At 40.4% G+C, this 19877-nt stretch overlaps 1 protein-coding gene across 11 annotated transcripts in view; it reads right to left on the reverse strand.

Annotated features, from left to right (window-relative positions):
• LOC147655596 (semaphorin-5A-like) overlaps window positions 1–19877 on the reverse strand; it is a 345256-nt gene that overhangs the window by 195671 nt on the left and 129708 nt on the right. For 6 of the 11 annotated variants that reach the window (XR_015274363.1, XM_086842896.1, XM_086842946.1 and 3 more), the window contains one exon: window positions 7389–7481. The exons of the other annotated variants lie outside the window; for them this stretch is intronic. The gene's annotated coding sequence lies outside the window, so the exon portion shown is untranslated. The remainder of the gene's footprint in view (window positions 1–7388; window positions 7482–19877) is intronic. 11 annotated transcript variants of the gene reach the window in all.

The raw sequence follows: 19877 nt of genomic DNA on the forward strand, positions 1-19877 counted from the left end.
AGTCTCCATCCCTTATCTTCTTCTGTAAGCGGTTATATTCTTTCTCCTTTATTTACTAAGTCTCAGTATTGATGTAATTTGCATATTGCTACAGAAAGACATGTTGTTAAATCTACTTCCAAGACAATAGTCCAAGATCAAAGCTCTAGAAGGAATACCAAGTAAAATGGCCATTAAACAAAAAAAAAATTGTAAACAAACAAACAAAAAAGAATCTTTGGAAATGGTGTCTATTAATGACACAAGGTAAAGCACAAGCACAATAAAATATTTTACAAATAAAACCCTCCCTTTGGCTGTGGGTGTGGTGTTGAAAAGTCAGAGCAGAAAAGTGTCACTTTATGCAGCAGTGGTGTAAATAGGTACAAGTATCACAGGTGTGAGAAGGGTCTATGGAATCTATTGTTGGCATTCAAAATAAAGAGCCCAGAAGGAAAATGCTGAGGATAAAATGCCTTTCCAATGTGTACTTTGTGCGATAATAAAATGCAGAATTTGATCTAGAAAGGGGCCAGAAGAAAAGAGATTGGACACACAAAAAACCTCACACCAAAAACACACCAAACAAGGAAACTTGCATATATTGTACGCATCTGGCCAAGTTAAAAATTACAGTTTCTGGCAGTGTTAGGAAAAGTGTAACTTGAGAAGACAGACACTTAAAATTTGAATGACACTCAACTTGACAAAGAGTAATCAAAAACTGAGGTGCCTCCGCCCAGGGAGACTAAGATTTAGTTTCAGATAAATATTGTTAAAGTAAGAGGCAAGAGTAAATTCCATCCCTCTGCCTCGGGGAATGGGCCCTCTGTGCCCAGGAAGAGCTTCCCCACCCCCAGACCCTGGTGGGGTGGCAGTCCAAGGTGTTCTGATTGGTTCTGTGCCCCTGGGGTTTCTCCATTGCTCTGTCTCTATTAGCCCCGACCTTAAACTCCACCCCATAAAATCCACCACCCTCTGTTCTGCGGTCTCTGTCTCTGGATTTAAACTGAGTTTGCTCTTGTGTTGAATAAATGGCTTCCTGAGATTAACCAAGTAGAAACCCATCTCATTGAGTCCCATGTCTGTCACCAGAATCCATAACCTCCTTGGACTTGATCCTGCAGCTGTGGAACACAGCAACAAACTTCCTAGCATTATGTGGTTGTTATGCTCTATCTCAGCAATCTTCACCCCAGAGAGAGGATGGGACTCTGAGGCACACAGATACAGGAACAAATACATACATTTTACATTTGGATACAGGAACAAATTTCCTATCCTTTCATACGTGGCCAACTCTTTTTCCTGTTACATGCCACTTTCACCATGATGCTGATGGGACAGCTGCAGAGTGATCTAGCAGACGTCCTAAATTGCTAGTGTCACCAGGAGACATTATGTTTCTTTCATTACAGCCCTAGCAATTTCTTCAACTAATAATACAACCATACATAAATGCCTCTTTTACAGAAGAAATTCAGGGCAGAGTTTATAGCTCTGCTTTTTAAAAGACACAAACCTGTATTTATACTGTAATAAGCACATCATATAGGAAGATGCTGAAAACAGAAATTGAAACACATTGCTCTTGCTGTGAAAAATCTTTGCAAATCTTCAATGCTCTGTAAACAATAAATAACTGAAACAGAGGTCGTCTCATCAAGTTAACCATGAGACATGCTGCCAAGATAGAGAGTCTGCTCCAGCTAGGCTGTGCTAGCTAGTACAAGGATTAACAGGGATTTCAATTTCCAGGGCTGTCAACTTTGCATGTTTTCCAGCACTAGATTTCACCACGTTTTATAAAGGTACAATCTGAATCCAAGTGAAAAATAATTCAAACTCCTTCAGTAGTGTTGCCAAAAGGCTCCCAGAGCAAATGGATTATGCATATTTTAATGCACACACTGCAAGTATAAAAATCTGTCACATGAAAAAAGAAATATATATATATATATATATATAAATATAAATATAAATGCACTAAACTTGGATCAACAGAGTCAAAAGGTCTTAAAACAGCCTTTTCTACACGTTCTTCTGACATTTTCAGTCATCACAACAAGAGAAAGCATCCCATGAGTCTTTAAACAAATGAGAGATATCTGGAAAAAAGGTAGCATCTCTATTGCAAGGAATGTGGCCTTTTCTACACGTTCTTCTGACATTTTCAGTCATCACAACAAGAGAAAGCATCCCATGAGTCTTTAAACAAATGAGAGATATCTGGAAAAAAGGTAGCATCTCTATTGCAAGGAGTGTGGCCTGAGGGAGGGCAGTGGAACCAGTGTGGGAAGCTGAACCTTAGCACTGAGAGGAATGATGAGCTTGTCTTTACAAACAAGCTGTGGGTCAGTTGATAAGATGTAGCTATCAGTGAGAGACACAGAAACAATGGGATGGATTCCAGTAGAACATCAAAGAGGCACTGAAAAAACACTATGAATTCCATAAAAGTTAAGAAGGGATTATGCATTGGGGGGGGGGGGGGGGGGAAGGTACCCCAGGTGTCAGGCGTTCCGGGAAGCCTGTACCTCTCAAGTACCTCAGCCTATGGGGAAAGAGAGAAGGGACAAGCGGCCGGGAATTAGGATAAAAAGGAGGTTGTGCCCTCCAAAAATTTGAGAGACCCCAGGGGAATGCCCCATGGCCTCTCCCTTTATTCGAATAAAGAAAAAGGACTTCTCTGTCTCCTTTTTGGACATAAACCTCTGGTGTTTGTGGATTAATTTTCCTGACAGCATTAACTAGAATTTTAAGCGTAAGAAAAAACCAGAGAGATTGAAATTATAAATCAAAGACCATTTAGTTTCATACCAGGTGTTAAAACCCTCCTTCTAGATGCTATTAATCTCAGACATTTAACTGGCTTTAATGGGAGGAGTCTCAGTCTCTGTAGCAAGACACAGAGAGTCTTCCATTAGGCACAATGACCTCATCCATCCCTCCCTGATCCTTCTTCACCTCATATGCAGATTCAAGCACAGCAAAATTTATCACTTCAATGCAAACCTGTTTGCAGCTCAGTGTTCTGCAGTTACCTTACACACCAGACACAAAGTTTGTGAAAGAGAATGAGGTTCCTTGGACTCTGAAATTGCTATTGCTGCTTTGAAGCAATGCAGGTTCCCTGTAACAAAGAACTACTACTGAACTTTACATTGTTATGTTTCATTTGTTAAAATTCCACAGGTTCTGCACAAAGAGAAACCCTCATCACTACATACACAGTACCACAAAGAAGACACCAGAAGAGTCAGAAGCCCAGGAAGATCTTTGCTTCATAAATGGATAAAGTCAAAGAATTAGGCGGGTGGAGAAATGACTGACCTATACATTACTTTAAATTGGTAATGACTTATATAATTATTATTCTTTCCCTTTTAACTGCTCTTATTCTGTAATTCCCATCCATTTATCTAAAACCACACCCTTGTATCCCCTCTTCCTGCAAGGAAAATACTCTTTCCTCAGGACTGCACATCACTATTTGAAATTTTCATATCATTTTTTGTCTTTGCAAGTCTTGGCCATGTTACTTAGAAATCCTCAGTCTCCATTTCAGCTTCTTTAGATTCATTTTTGCTACTGTTTTAATAAAATTCGTTTTTGACAAAAGCAACTAACCTCTCTGACCTAAAGAAAAAAAAAATTTTAATTTCCCCTTCAGAATTTTTTTGATTTCAAGTCCCCTTGTAAAACTTCCCAGAGGAAGTATACATACTGGTACAGGAAGTTGGAATACTCTTTAATACATGCATCGATCCATCCATCCATCTCACATCTATAAACCACTGATGGAAAACCAAACACACTGTTGCTTTCATCCCCAATATCTGCTCCAATCTAAGCTCCTAAAATTCTGTTAATTCTTCAGAACTTTATTGAGTAATTCCTCAACCTTGTTTACATATTTTCATTAAATTCTTTAGATCAATTTACTTATTTTCTCCTAATCTTCTCCTATGACCATCTTCCTTTCAGTAACCTTATCTGTTCCAACCATTTATATGGCTATCATTATGAAATGCTTTCACTTTTGGCCTTTCGCCTTTGATCATGACAATATAACTCCAACACTTTGCTTCTTAAACTAATTCACAATCACAAAAGTATCTCCAAATTTATCAGTATTTTCTCATTTTCTTTGTACTTCCTTTAGTTTTTGCCATTTTATCTTACTTTTCTCTCCCCTTGAAGTCTACTGTCTCTACAAAATGGGTGTCATTAGAACTCACAAATTGAGAAAAAGTGTTCTGGCAATTTCTGACATGCACTACAGACTGTACAGGGAACATGGTAAAGAGAAAACTGAGATTTTTGGACTAAGAATTGATCTCTCAAAGAAACAGATGGAACATACTAAAACAAATTTAACTGTAATTTATCAAGTGCCAAAGTAAGACTAAAAGCATTTATCTTACAATGACAGAAAAGGCTCTAAGCTCAGTGAGAGACCACAATTTACATAGCATTAGCATTAAATTACAAAGCAATTAAATAGCTTAGCATTTTTAAAAATAGTGTTAGTAACAGAATTCTCTTCTGGGACTGCAGCCTGCAACCTTACTGTTTATAAAATTGCATCAAAGAACCACTACAGTAGGTCAGGCTGGCTGTTTAGCCAAACTGAAATGACAAAACCAACTCAGACAAACATTCAGCCTGACCTACTACTCTGTCTTCAGAAGAAGCTAAGAATAGATGTTTAGAGCAGCCAAATAAAAAACTTATCTTCCACTCTACTCAAAACACTTCATATTTTCCTTAATTTGCCACTCAGTAACTTTCTTACCCAGGGGTAGTACCTTGTTTATCAACTTTTTTCTTTTTTCTTTTTTCTTTTTTTAATTTTTATTTTTATTTTTAATTTTAATTTTCTTCTTTTTTTTTTTTTCCACCTCCTTTTCCAAATTTGTTCAGAAGCTCTTTATACCCATGCAGCACACATGGCATGCTGTGGCAGGGAATTTCAGAATTGACTTACACATTATGCAAAAAACCAAAACAAAACATATATTTTCCTAACTTTAAAACTGTTCCCTGCCTGTTTCACTTCATCTTTCCTCTAATATAAAATTAGGTGGCACTGACTATTCATTTCCCATCCAAATACCTCACAGCTCATATAATTTCTTAAACACCTTGTATTAGCATCTGGCCATTCTCCTCCAGTCTGGAAATTCTCATCTAGTTAGCTCTTCTTGTATGGATGCTGCTGTGTGGATGTCTTCTGCATCCTGCTGCTCTTCTTCATTTTTGTTGCCCTTCTCTGAAACTTTTCCTGTTCTACTCCACTTGCTCTGAGATGAGGAGACCAGGACACCATCTTTAAGACACAGACACTTCACAGATTTAGAAATTGCTCTAATATTTTGATTTCTCCCTTTTCAGAGCAATTCCTGATACAAATTTGCTTCCTGATTGCTACTAAAGCATAGACTTGATTTTTTCAATAAATGCCTTCTTACAGTCCCAAGACCTCAAGCTAACTCAAAATACTTTAACATTACTGATCCTGAATTTCTTTCACCATTTTAATGGCCACTTGATTTTACAAGGTTCTTTTGCATTTGTTTCAGTCTTCCCCCATTTTGTTTACCTTCTTTTGTCCTGAAAAACTTAGTTTTAGAAACAAACCTTGTCACCACACATTTGTCCCTAGTCACTTATGAATATAAAAATATCCCTGAGGCACTCACAGAGATGTCTATGGAAATCCACTGGTGATTTCCAATGCACTTTTCTCCTGAAGCTTTTTCCCTACCATTTAAACAATTATTTACACAGTTGGCAGTCCTCTTCCTTAACTTGCACCTGTTTAGTTCCTTTAAAAATTCTTCAAGAGAACTTTGAATATGAAATAAATTTTCATAGTTTAAGTAGAACTACATCAAATGATGTCTTTCACCTCCATGCCATTCATCTCCTTTAAAGATCACAGGCCATTTTTGTGATTTGACTTCAAATCACAAAAATGCTGGCTGGGTAAGATCTCTGTGAGTCTTCCAGTCGGACAGTCTGGCTAGCCATTAAAGGCCACAGAAGATGAGGTCAGCCATAGCACTGTCCAACTAAGGCTTGAGAGCTCCACTGGAGACGTGACACCTCCACCACAAACCCATGTTTTATTCAGTGCTGTACTGCACTCCTACAGAAAAAGATTTACCTACAATGTCCAGTCCGAACATTTCAATTTGCAATCTGTGTGCATTAACCTCCTGCTATTGGCTTGCCACAACTAGGAACATTGGCTCCATCATCTTTGTAAACATCCTTCAAGCAGTGGAAGGCTAATATTAACCAGTTCACAAACTCTTAAACATCCTCCTTATCAGGCTTTTATTCACAGAAATCAAGCCTTTCTCAGAATCTCCACTGTAATACTCAAAGTTCTTTCTAAAACAGAGATACTAATTTAATTTTTTTGCTAATCCACTCAGTTTAAAAAAGAGGCCCACTGGGTTTTAGACTCCCTGAGTCCACATGAATGCTTTCTGAAATATGGTATGAAATTAGACATCTTCAAGTACTCAACTGGTGAGACACTTAAAAGCATGAGGCTGCATGCTACAGTCAGCAGCTAGTCTATTTCACACTACCGTTCCTAAAACCACTGGGTAAACTACATCTGGACTGCTAAATTGAGAATAGGAAATTTGTTCCCCAGAAAGGCAATTTCCTAAGACTCCCATTAGAAAGTTTCCAAAACACGAACCACCCCACACTTTTCAGTGGTGAACACATACACAGAAGCATTACTCAGTTTTCTGCCAGGGCTTTATCTTGGATCATTCCTGTCATAGTATCATTATACACAGGCTACACAGAGTCTTCAGCTGGCCTCCTGCTCTTGGTGTAGTCGAAAAAAAAGATTTATTAACTTTCTTTTTAGCCTGATAGGGGAATGTTTTGGTCTTATTTCCTTCTTTGAACAGAGACACAGCTGTTTTTAAGATGTTCTCTTGCTTTTTAATAGTCTTGTCTGCCTTGTCATTCAGCTATACAGGTTTCCTTTTCCTAAGACATTTTTAGACTTATGGTAAGCATTTGTGTGGAGCCTCCAAACAGCATCCTGAAATAGTCATCTACAAACATGTTACTCCTACAGTTACCCTTTCAGTGTCACTTTAAACAAACATTCCCATTTTTACATAGTTTCCCTTTTTGCAGTTGAGCATAATTTAAGAGAGGTAAGAAGAGAAGAGAATTGCAGGTTCCTTTCCTTTCATTCCTCCCATTTCCATTAGTTGAATATCCTTAGCTTAGGGAAAAGAGAAAGGCAGAAGAACTGTAATGGTTCACAAAGTCACATCAAAAGATGTGATAGTCTGTTTCCAGACATCTTACAATCTCTCCATGACATCATCATCTACTGACTGAGCAAAATACACTCTCTTACCCACCCTTTAGTCACCATCCCTCTATAATCACAAACTGCCTCTGTTCAGTGTTCAGTGCAGAGCCGAAGTGGGGTCCTGGGTCTACCTTGGAGGCTCCTAGGAGTTAAGGAAACACAGAAGAGAGATAATAGGTATTGAGGAGAGAGCTCATCAGCAATTCTTAGACATTTATTGCAGATATTAAATATGTCTCTCAAGTCAATAAATTAGAAATGTAAGGCACTTTAACTACACAGTGTGAAAAAGTACCAAATGGAAAGAGACAGAAAAAAAAAACATTAAAAAAATCATTCTTTAAAGTACCTGGCAGCTTGGGATGAGAATCAGAAGAGGAATACTTGCTGCAGAATTATCAAAATCCATGAGACATGAATTTGAGAAAAATCCGTACTATAAAATTTTGCCTTGGTGCCTTAACACCACTAAAATTAAACATGCTTAATATGTGGACTCAAATCTATCCCTGAGTAAAATCCATTGCAAAACTCAGATGGGTAAAACTTCAGTATTCTTCCATCTTTCCATAAAACATAAAGTTCAAGAGAAAAACGTAGTTACTCTCTAATATCTCAAAACAATACAAAAGGAATTTTCAAGAAAGAGGTGCATCATTAAGCACATTTCAAGACATAACCCATCTTGTAGGAATGACAAATATAATATAAATATTCAAAAAAATATCTTGCTTTTTTATTTATTGAAACAAAGTGTTATAAATTTGTATTGTGATATTGGCTTTCACAGATGAATATTATATATTAAATACTTTTTAGCTATGTATGTACTTTTTTGCTAACAAGTCTTAGGTTTAAAAAGATTTCCTAGGTACAAGGCAAAGAAACCCCAGAGGGCAAGGACACTGGGGCTCAAGCTGTTATCAGGAGAACAACAGAACCCAAACTGTTATCAGCGGAAGATATGAAGACCAGCTGCCCTCAGGGGAAGGATGAGGGGCCCAGGCTGTTACCAACAAGTGACCATCTGCAGCAAAAAGGAAACCAAAACTCCAAAATAATGCTGACCAGCTAGAATAATGATGACCAGCAAAACATATGCTGACCAGCAGAAAATAAAATTGTAAAAAAACATGATCCAAGAAGGTGGAACCAGGGAGGGGACATGCTTGAATATGCATTAACCCCTCACAGCAAGGATGGGATAAAAAGGGTATTCCTGAGATACCAGGTGTGTTCCTGGCAAGGCGCCAGGGCACCCGGCCGTTTTAACCCTTTGCTTTATTTCTTTTGTCTCCTAATTGTCTTTTGTTTATATTAAATTCTTTTTATAATTTATTAAGTGAATCTCGTTTTTAAGAAAAGTAAGTATTGCTAATCAATCAAATGCTATCTCTACCTGAAACAGCAAGACAGGAATCACATAGCTGTTTCCTGCTCTTAACACCTCAAGAAAAAGGCACTTCAGAAGAAAAAACAGTAGCATTCTGTCCAATTTAACCATTCATTTCCTAGATTGAGAATGTTGACAGAAGAAATACACCAGCAATCAACAGTTAACCCTTGAACCTAAACAGAGACATGAGGCAAAAAAAGGAGTCATTGTTCCACTCTGTTTACTCACTTATATGAAATGACTGTACTAGATGACTGGAAGTGTTAGCGGTTTTTTTCCAGTGCTTTCCTGACCCATGAAAGTCTCAGGGAATCTGCCAAATGTATGAGCATATAAATATTTTGAAACATCGTACGAACAAGAAGAAGTCTCCAGCTTGGCCAACAAAGATTCAGATTTATGTTTACCACAACAAAATTTCTCAAGAATCCCATTCTCCCTATCATCAAGTACTTCAGATTATAATTCACATATTTTCTCCTAAATTAAGAATTGTATCATATCATTCATATCGTATGTACACATACACACACCCCTCAGTGAAATTCAGTGATGTCAAACTCTGCTGTAGAAGTTGCTAAAAGCAGATTCAGATGGTGTTCTCCAAAGCATAGGGATCAACTGAAGCTAAAGAATATGGAAAGTCACTTTCAATTTCACAGTCCAAGGTAATAGGAGAACCTTACATTTTTTGACAAGACATTGCATCACCTTTTCTTTGCCTCCCACTTTTCAGAAAGGCAAGGACAAATTTATTTGGAAAAGGACCAAATTCTGCTTTTTATACTACTATGTACCAGACAATGCTCAAACACCTTAGCACTCAAACTACCAGTCACCAGTGCAGGTTGATGACAAACTACTCTGAGATGTTCAGTCTGTCAAGTAATTAATTTTAACTGTTACCATACAGTAAGTTCTACAGATAACTACAAGCAACCCATCCCCCCAAGATGGAGTGTGCAAGTGATTTATATATGCACTCACTACACCAGAATGAGCAGCTGAATTATTATACTTTGAAACATTACAAAGAAGGCTGTATACCTCAATTTTCCTAAAATTGTAGTACTTTTCCAAAAGTACTACTAGTACTTTTTATAAGAACTTGAACCTGCCCACTGTCCCCCACCACCACTCCACAGTTCTTCTTTCTACATAAACATAGAAGATTTTATTTGATTAAAATAAAAGCTTGAGCAAGTTTATTCTAATCTTAATAATTACCTAAACAAAACTGGAAAGCAGAGAATGAATCCATCCTATTAATTTAGGGAAAACATGTGCATGCACAAAAACTAATACATGAACGTTAGATTTCTACAGATTCACATCTTGCTTCTCTTACACTTCTTCATATGGCAACTCTGCTGTTCCTATGACTGTGGTGGCACTCTCATCAAGCAGTACATGCTGTGGGTAGTATAAAACTACGCTTAGTACTCACTAATTTAAGCTAAAATTAGGCTACCTCAGCCTATACAGCCCACATCAAACCAGTCTTGCAGAAACTGTAAATAAAGCCACAAAAATTAGAAGTCTAACTGCAAGAAAAACACATCAATTATTTTACTGGAAGGTATGCAATCATGTTTTAGTTCATGTTTTAGTTTTGCTTTGGTTTAGCATCAGTTGCTAAAGCAAAAAGGCTAGAGTGGCTTTGCTTCATGCCTCTGTCTCCCACTCTTGCCTTTCAAAATTACTTCTGGAATGAATGAACAGTTTCAGTCTGACTCAAAAATTTCCATGAAAATGGTCAGGAAAAACAAACTCACTTTCCAAACAAGTGTTTGTACCTACTCTCAATGAGAAACACAGGTACTCAAGAGCGGAATTAAGCCATGTACATTTTATTTCCCAGAAGTTCACTAATTTAAAAGAATGGGGCAGTGAGGGGACTTCTGCAAATGGAGAAAAATAGACATAGGTGAATACTAGTGGCAGGTTTCAAGAAATTCTCACAAGATTTAAAGCTAAACACATGGGAGTGCTGATTCCTGCTGCTGATAGGATATGGTACTAAAGTCACTGGTATGACCAAGCAGTGTGATTGAATCTGGTTGGGTCACCAGGGAGAGCATACAAGCAGTTACTACCTTTGCTCTTATATGGGTATAGGCACTGTGCTCACATCTGTCTACTGTACTTGAAAAGGCATTTGGCTACACACTGAAATGAGACAACCACAGCATGTCTAGGCACCATGGCTTGTCTGCATACCGAGGCTTCCCACTGCTGCTGTAGCTGCACAGCAACACTCAGGCAGTGTGCCACAGCAGAACCTCACCTCACCCAGTCAGCTGAGAGTTTGCCCAGGCACTAAGGATCTTCACACAATACTAATGACAACGCCTGCTCACCTCACAAGACAAAAAAGTACGCCAAGTGGGATAAGAACATGCCAGGTCCACATCATTTCACCAGCCAGCCCTGGCTTTTACTCCACAAAGTTGACAACCTGAGTTAAGGAAGCTGCTAAAAGTGACTGTGGATGATGTCAGCGGAGCTAAAGTAGAAGGGTTAGGGAGACCAGGTAGATGGGGCTTTTCTGCACATTGGTGTTCTCACCATCCATGCAAAGGAGAACTGAACAAATGTAAGTAAACTTCACATACTGCTTAAAATACTATTGAAGACATTCTTTGCCTTTGTTGATATGTGGAAAGAGACAAAATCTTGTCAAAACTGAAAATATATCAAAACTGGGAAAAGGAGAGGAAAATAAGAGTAAGAATAAAAAGATAAAAATATTCTCCTTCCTTTTCCACTCCACCAAAACATGCCTGCATTATGCAAATACATCTTACTTTCAGGAATCAATCAAGGATAAATGGTTACAACTGTAATCCAATACCTTGTGTTCCTTCTACAAATACTAACATTTCTCCTTATGATTTATGCTAGCAAGTATTACTATGTATATTTCTGTCTTCATGCTGAAGAGCCCCTTGCATAAGGAAAAAGTGTCGTTCTGATTGGGAACGGCGATGAAGAATGACATAGACTCTCTAGGAGTCACAACAGGAGAATCCTCTCGTTTATTGCTCTAGGCTTGTCTTATAGACAGATACGTGGAAAAGTACAGAAAGGAAACTCTTATTGGTTAGCAAAGTGCCACATCACCATCATTGGTCAGTGGCACACCACCCCCCTGACTCTCTCCTGCAAGGAAAACAAGAGGACAGACAAACAGCACCTGGCAGTTGTTTTCTGTCTCTGAGGATTGTTTTGAAATCCTCCTATGAAGTTCTCAGCCTAGCTTCTCAGGCAGGACTGAGAGGCCATGGGCCTGCAGTTTCTGCAGCTCTCTGCAGCCTGTTCCAAAGCTAGCATCCATAACTCACCCTTTTTTTTAGAAAAAATAAAAAAGCAGTGTTTGTTACATCCTACTGGGCCCTTGTAGGACAGAGAACAAACACAGCTCAAGAGTTTTCTTTACTAGAACTTTGAATGGATGTTGATCTAGAATTTTGGTTTATGTTTTGATGTTTAAGAATTGTTTTCCTTGCAAGGACTTGATGGTTGAGTCCAATATTTCTAATTCAGTGAATTAGTATACACACTATACAAAACACTGTTAGTCTGTTTAAACTGACAGTCTAACATGTCAACAGAGTAGTTTAAGAGAACACTAAAGTGATAAAACTCACATTAAGTACACTTACATTTATACTCAGTGACACTCTACTCAATTTTACTATGCAAAATCCATAAACTTTTTACAAATCAATTAACAATGCACAATGCAATTTATGATGCTTTGATCCCCCCTTCTTATCCCTTTTTTTTTTTTTTTTCCATTGGATTTTCTCTTCAAATATAATTGAGGGGCTTTTGAGGGATTTATAAAGTTTACATGGTTGCTGTTATTGTTCGTCGGGTTCTTTGACTGGATTGTGCTGAATGAGGAAGTTTATGGAGGTTAATTTTTGACAGTATTTCACTAAGGATGGATAGGATGTAGACTTGTTTTAGGATGATTTTTGGCTGTTAGAACAGTAGTTCATGAATTCTGGGAGGTTCAGGGAACTCAAAGTTGCCATCTTTTCGTGGCTGGATGTCAGCTCTGTAAATACAAGACTTAAAAGGCACAAGGTGAGTAAATTTGGGTCCCGCAGGGACTGCAGGACTTTGACGCTGCTCAGGCCACTGGAGCCGACGGACACGGCACCGACCCCAAGGCATCTCCTTGGGCCGGCGCGGAAGGTCCCGGCCGAGGGGCCTGCCGCTCTCCTTCCTTTCCCCGCCACCTTTATGGGTGCGGGGGGGGGGATGCTGGTAGAACTCGGATGTGTGCGGGGGGCGCGGGGCTGCAGAACTCGGCCCGGCGCTCTCCAACACAGCAAGTGCGGGGGGAGCGAGGTGGGCACAGGGCTAGCACGTCCCGCGCACGCGCGGGGCGAGCGAGGCCGCCGGCCCCCCCATCACTTTCTCGCCGGCACTTCGGACGCGGGGGGAGGGCGATGCCTGCCACGGGACTGGCCCCGGCCTCAGATCTGGGCTTGGGCTAGGCTTTTTCGGGGTCAGCTGGCAGCCACCTGGGCCGCGGTTGGTGGCGGCAGGCAGGCGCAGGGGGAGCGAGGTTGCTGTTCCCCCTCCCCCCGCCGCTTCTCTGCCGGTGGAAGCCGCACGCCCTGCCGCATTGGTACATGGGGGGTTTGTTCGCCCAGGCTTCCCGGCGGCGGCGGCCTGCGGTGTTCCGGACCCGCGCTTGGACCCCTGGCGGCGCCCGCGCGCTGGGCGCGGGGGGTGCTGAAGAGAGGTTTTTCTGCTGGCAAAGCCTGCGCGCAGAGCTCCGCGGATGGCGGGCGCTCAAACTTTTCTGGAGAGGGAGATCTCTGGCTCGCGCATTGCTCTTGCTCGCTGCTGAAGTCCTCCGAGGGTCCGGGCAGAACCGAAAGAGCACCACACAGCTCATCCACGGTTTCATCTCCCGGTCCCTCATCTTGTACAATGGAGGAACTTTCGGCATCAAAGTTTCTCATCCCGTCTTCACTGTTTTTAGGCTGGCACTGTTCCAGTGCCCTAAAGATCACTCCCCAAGTTGCTGCTAAGTCACACGCACTGGTATTTCCTGCAACTAGCTCAGTCCACAGGTGGTCCCCTACTGACCACCAAATCTCAAGGTCAAACACATCATTCACAGTCATAGCAAACTCCTGCGCTTTCACCCAGTGGAACAAAGCGCGCATATCTTCTTTAGGAACACAGAGTCTCATGCTCAGCAAGGTATTTTTGCATGCAAGGCAGACCAGCTGCTCGTTAGCTAAATTACAGTTCTCCATTATGAAAACTTTATCTTGGCAGCTCCGTGAATGCAGTAATGCAGACGCTATCGGCTCTGACCTGGGACTTTGAGCTCTGCTTCACCAAGACAGCCGTTCCAAGCCCGCTCACCGGCAGGCTCCACTATCCCGTTGGTTTTCAAAACCGGCTTCCTCTAGGAAAGCCCGGGAGAATTCCACTTACCCCTCCAGGGGGAAGGGCTGGCTTTTCTCCCCGCTCGCTGCTTACCCTCAGGGGATTAGCAGATGTCGTTCTTTATCGCCGTTCCCAATCAGAACGACAAAAAAGATCTTATTAAATCAGCTTATTTGCTTGAATAAAGAACACACATGGAAAGATGGCAATTATTGAGCAGAATCTAGGCATAAGAAACATGAAAGAAATAGGAATAGCCTTCTTACAAATCTGCATTTTATTCATATGCTTTCCAAATCACAATATTGGGCAGAATAAAACCAAAATAAATTAAATGTAGGGATTTTTAGGGGGGAAAAAGCAGAACAAATGAAAAATCAATAACATCCTTGAACATGTCCCAGCCACCACTGCTTGAGACTGTTATAAATTCAATGGCAAAATAGGGTTAATATAAACAGCGATTTATTATAAAACAATTTCAATCACAAACGAGAGGAAAAAACCACAATAAAATAAATCAGCGCAGCGCTGGGTGGACAGGGGTCTATACCCAAAGGTACAGATTTACCCAAATCCACACGGAGAGCTGACTGTCCGGGGTTTTTATAGGGATTTTGTGTCCTGAGGCTAAACTCCGAGCAGTCACTGTTCAACAAAGAGTCTAGATGGTTGGTTGAATGGATTTCCTGGAACCATCGAACTGAATCAATAGACAACTGGGCAGAGTCCTTTCGCATGTGAAAGGTTATGATTGCCTCCTGATTGTATCTTTGGTTGGGCTCTCAGGGTGAAGTGTCCAGGTCCGGTGTGGAGCCAATGGGTATCTCGGCTGGGCTCCTCTCATTGTTTTGCCAGATTGCATTTTCAGTCGGGGCTTGCAGGGTGGAGTATCCAGGTTCAATGTGGAGCCGATGGGCATCTCGGCCAGGCTCCTCTCATTGTCTAGCCTGATTGCCTGTGTCCTGCTCTTTCTCTCAGGCTGATAAGCGTCGCCTAGGGTCGTTATCGCCTGAATGGGTAGTTACTGCTGGGTCTGGGGAGGAATCTTTAGGCTACACTATATTTTATATGGTCTACATTGTTATAAATACAATTATATACTTATTTATTCTTTCACTAATTTCTTCCAAAGTTACATTTATCACAAGACCACAGAACCAGTCCATACAAATGCATCCCAGACAGAAACCTGCAGACACTGCAAAGCAGAAGCTCAATGTACAGAGTGCTAAGTCCTGTCCTGCTTCAGGTGCAGGGCTGGGAAACTTCAAGGTCCTGACACATGTGTCTTCTGGGTCAAGTCAGAAATAACATCCAATGAAAAGAGGATCAGTACCAGCATTCTCTTAAGCTCCAGCTTCGTTCTTACCTTGCTGAGCACAAGCTCCCAGGCATGAACAACTGTGGACATGTGTGCACACACACACGGGTACATGCAAATCACATAAGCAATAGATCTGACTCTTCCTGAGTTTGTCAGGCTGACTCCATAGGCATGGTAAAGTAAAAAATAATTAGAAAATATTCAGTAAATAAAATAATCATAACAGACTCCTTTAGGCTAAAATAGATGAAATGCAGAGACTGGAGTGCCAGGACAGGAAACATATTGCTAGAAGGAAAGCATAGACCAGAATATGTGAAGTCACCAGGCAGCCAGAGTTCTCTGGGTGAAAATTACAAAACAAAATGACAGAACATATATCTGGTGTTGCAGAGATTTGACTAATAATAACTCATTTAAAGTCACTAAACCTGCCCTGCTACTTGTTTTTACTCCACTGAGGTCAAAGTGACAGGATGTGTTAATGTTTATTTAGCCTTTTAACTAACCACCAGATTTACAGTCCAAGAGCAGCAGCACTTAGGTCTTCCAAAAAGCCCACCATAATCCCAAAATACTAATTTTAAAGTATAATACTGTTGGGGGTTAGGTGTCCTTTTTTTGTTGTTCTGGCTTGCCTGTGGAATTTTTACCCATTAGTTGTGGGGACAACCTAACTGTGGGTACTTAGTGGGTGCTCGACAAAGGACAAAGAGTGGCCGGGCCCAGGGGGGGAAGGGGGCAGGAAAGGGGGACAGTTTTGGTGGGCTTACTTTGGCTTTGGAAAAAGACATTCCTTTTCTGGGGTGTGGAGCTGCTGCGGCAGAGAGAAGGGAATTTTGCCATCACCCAGACAGAGCTGCTGCTTCTTCTCCTTCTTCCCTCTTTGTTGGTGGCCTCCCACCCCCTGTCCTGCCAGGACATGTGTCAGTGACAGCCACCGCTGCGGAACTGCTGATACACCTCAGCCACCAGCCCAGGATCTCTGCTCATCCCTGCTGTTCCAGCCGACTGTTCCTCAGAGCCCTGCAGGAGCACCGGCACTGCCCGCCCGAGGGGGTTTGAGAAGCAAAGCCTCTCCTCCATCCTGTCTCAGCCGAGAAAGGTGTCACGGGGTCCCCAGTTCTGTTTTTAATGCTGTAGTTATTGTTGTTTGTTTGCCTGGTTATACTAGTAAAGAACAGTTATTCCTATCCCCAGATCTCTGCCTGAAAGCCCCTTGATTTCAAAATTACAGTAATTCGGAGGGAGGGGGTCTACATTCTCCCATCCCAAGGGAGGCTCCTGACCTCCCTAGCAGACACCTGTCTTCTAGAACCAAGTCAAATACAATATTAAGACTGCTGCCAGAACAAACAGAATTACTTTGTTTAAAATGGTAGAGATGGAGAAAAACAGTAATAAAAGAGAAATTATTGTGGGCTTGCTCCCACTGAAGTCATGTTTTTGATGAAGACTTCAAAGAGCAGGGAAAACATGACCTTTATCCAACTTTCTGCAAATTACATGATAGAGTCATTCTATTTAAAATAAATCAGTTCAGATACAATTCTGATCTCCTTGAGTTTGATATAAAAACTGAAAATCTTTATTCTTGAATGTGACATCATCCTTGTGCTTCTCGCTCTTTGACTGAAATCTATAGGATATTTCAAGTGCTCTGGTGCCACTGGCATTTGCTGTCTACATGTCTCAAAATTTTTTTATTAATTTTATTAGTTTTCATTTTTTTTATTCTGAACCTGAATTTCACTGGTTTGATGATCCAGGCAGATTTTTCCAGTTCCAGGATACTGACAAGAGTAACACCTTTGAGTACCTTTCTGCCAAATAGTGTTAGTACTGAGGACAAAAAAAGCCAAGAGTGCCATGACCAGAGAAATCAACTTCATAATGCAAGTCAAAGAAAAGAATTACTGAACACTATAGCATACATACATAAGATGTGTTTCTGCATGTATCTCCACAAGACTTAGATAAAAAAAAATGTTTCTAGCATTTTGGAGTGTCCTTAAGATGAAACTCAATAGATGCACTGTGTTTGGCTTGGGGTTCTTTTGTTCATTTTGGTTTGATTTTTGTGTGTGTTAGTGTGCATATGCATTTTAATATTGCAGAAGGATACTATGCAATGGTCTTCTTAAGAAATCTCCTTTCTTCTCCAAGAGGAAACACTGTACTGCTTCTACCTCTTCTACCATTTTCACCTGCAAGATAAATAGTCTTAACATTACTCTACCCACCATGACAGGAACAAAACTATTCTTGGGGAAAAATGCAATTCCTTTTCTGGAATTCTTCCAATTAATTTCATATCTTAACTGATTCTCTGATTTAAGTGACATGCTGGTAACTGATGCTAGCATGTAAATCTTAAACTTCATTGATCATGTTTTCCAAAATCTATGAAAATCTGGGAAAAACAAGCAAAACTGAATACCCTGTAATTTAGTCTGCATAAAACAGTTGCTTCTTTTCTTTCATTAACCAGTACATGGCTCCTTTATTTTCCAAAGTCAGCAAGTAAGTTAAGAAAGGTAAAACCAAAACTATGGGTATCACAGAAGATCAGTCCTTAGCAAATACATCTTTAAATATATAACCATAATAATATTGTTTTCTCTGACCTTTGGCAAAAGCCAGTGTAATAAAGAATTGGGTGAATAAAAATTCGGAATAAGAGGTTTAAATAAAGTATGTGTAAGTATAACTAATGAAAATATGGAATAAGGAATTCTCCTCCAGGTCGAGGCAGAATTCCTTTTCTAAAGTCACGGATTGCAAAAGAACCCCCCCAGATAACAAGCTTCAGCAGGCTCATCAACTCGGAGGAAAGGACAGGACACAGGCCATCATAGAAACAAAAGAACTAGCCTGAAAGTCTACCTCCAGAGAAAGGCAACGCCCGGCCGATTTCAGCTGGAGACCATCAAGCAAGACAAAAGGGACGAGCCCCAGGAAAATGGTCGTTGCCAGAATCGAACACCACACCCGCCAAACCCAAACTACAGAAACTCAATCAAGAAAGACAAAGAAGAGACTACTCCTCCAAGATATCCATCGGCGCTAGCCCGGATCCCTCGATTCTGCTGTGATGAAATATGTTAAAATACATACAGACTCACTTTGCATTTGAGGAGACTCTGCCCGGACACTTACTGACTCAATCTTCTAGGCCAGGAAATCTATTCACCCGACAATCAGGGACACTTGGTGAATGGAAACTGGTTGGAATTCTAGCCTGGGGACATAAAATCCCTATAAAAACCCAGGCCAGAGAACCCTCAGACGTGGATTTGGGAACACCTATACCTTGCGTATAGACCCTGTCCACCCAGCGCTGCGCTGTCCATTTATTGTGGTTTTTCCTCGCTGTTCGTTGCTTTATTAATTTATAATAAATTAATCTTTGTTAATCTTTAATCTGCCGTTGCATTTATAACACCAGTGAACCTTTTAATTTCAGTTTTAAATAATTCAAATGAAACTTAGGTGAAATACACCTCCTAGAGAAAAAAGGTCCACAAGCCCTAGGGAAGTCCTAGATTTTATTTACTATTCTGAAATATATTTTCAGGTAGTGCATATGTTTTCTGTAGCATAATTAACTCAGAGACATCTGCTTGCTAGCAGACCAAGAATGAACTTTGAGGTTATGAGACCTGGATTGTAGTTCTCACTCAGGAACTGATTTATGGTGTATCTTTGAGAACCTTGATCTGACCCCATTTCACCATCATAAAATATGAAGATGTCTTTTAATATAACTCATGTTCTTTAAATAAAATGCAAGTTTCTATGTATCTCAGTGAACTGCATTGGAAACACCACAGTTCCAATTAAGACTGAACTCCTGAGGATAGTGACAAATACAGGAACCCTTTATAGTTGTAGTCTCTCAGAGAGCCCAGTTGCCTTCTGGAGAAACAGGACTGAACAAATTCATATAAGTACTGCAGATGTCAAATAATAACAAAAATGCTAATCCTGAACATTGCAGCTGCTGATAATGCTCACTGCCTAACAATGCAAAAAGTGTTACACTCGCTATTGCTTACAGTATGCACTGCTGCAGAGAAAGAAAAAAAAAAAACCAGTGGTATGTAGTCTGGAAGAATCCAAGATGATAGTCTGAAGAGGAAAATTCAATTCTGTGCATATAGCCTAAGGTTATTTGAAAAGTGTCTGCTGATATGCAGCAGACTCCCATAATTGTGCAGCTGGAGTAATTATACCCCAACAAAATCTAATTACAATTTACAGTGTTTAAAAATTCTGCCACTTTTTACACATGTAGGCTTATTCCAAAAACTAGCTTATCCACTTTGTTAGTCTAAGTGGTCCAAAATGATTGAAAGAAATCATATCCATTCCTTTATAAATATAGGAGATTA

Source organism: Cyanistes caeruleus, chromosome 1 (assembly GCF_971803275.1).
Source record: "Cyanistes caeruleus chromosome 1, bCyaCae1.hap1.1, whole genome shotgun sequence".
Lineage (NCBI taxonomy): Eukaryota > Metazoa > Chordata > Aves > Passeriformes > Paridae > Cyanistes > Cyanistes caeruleus.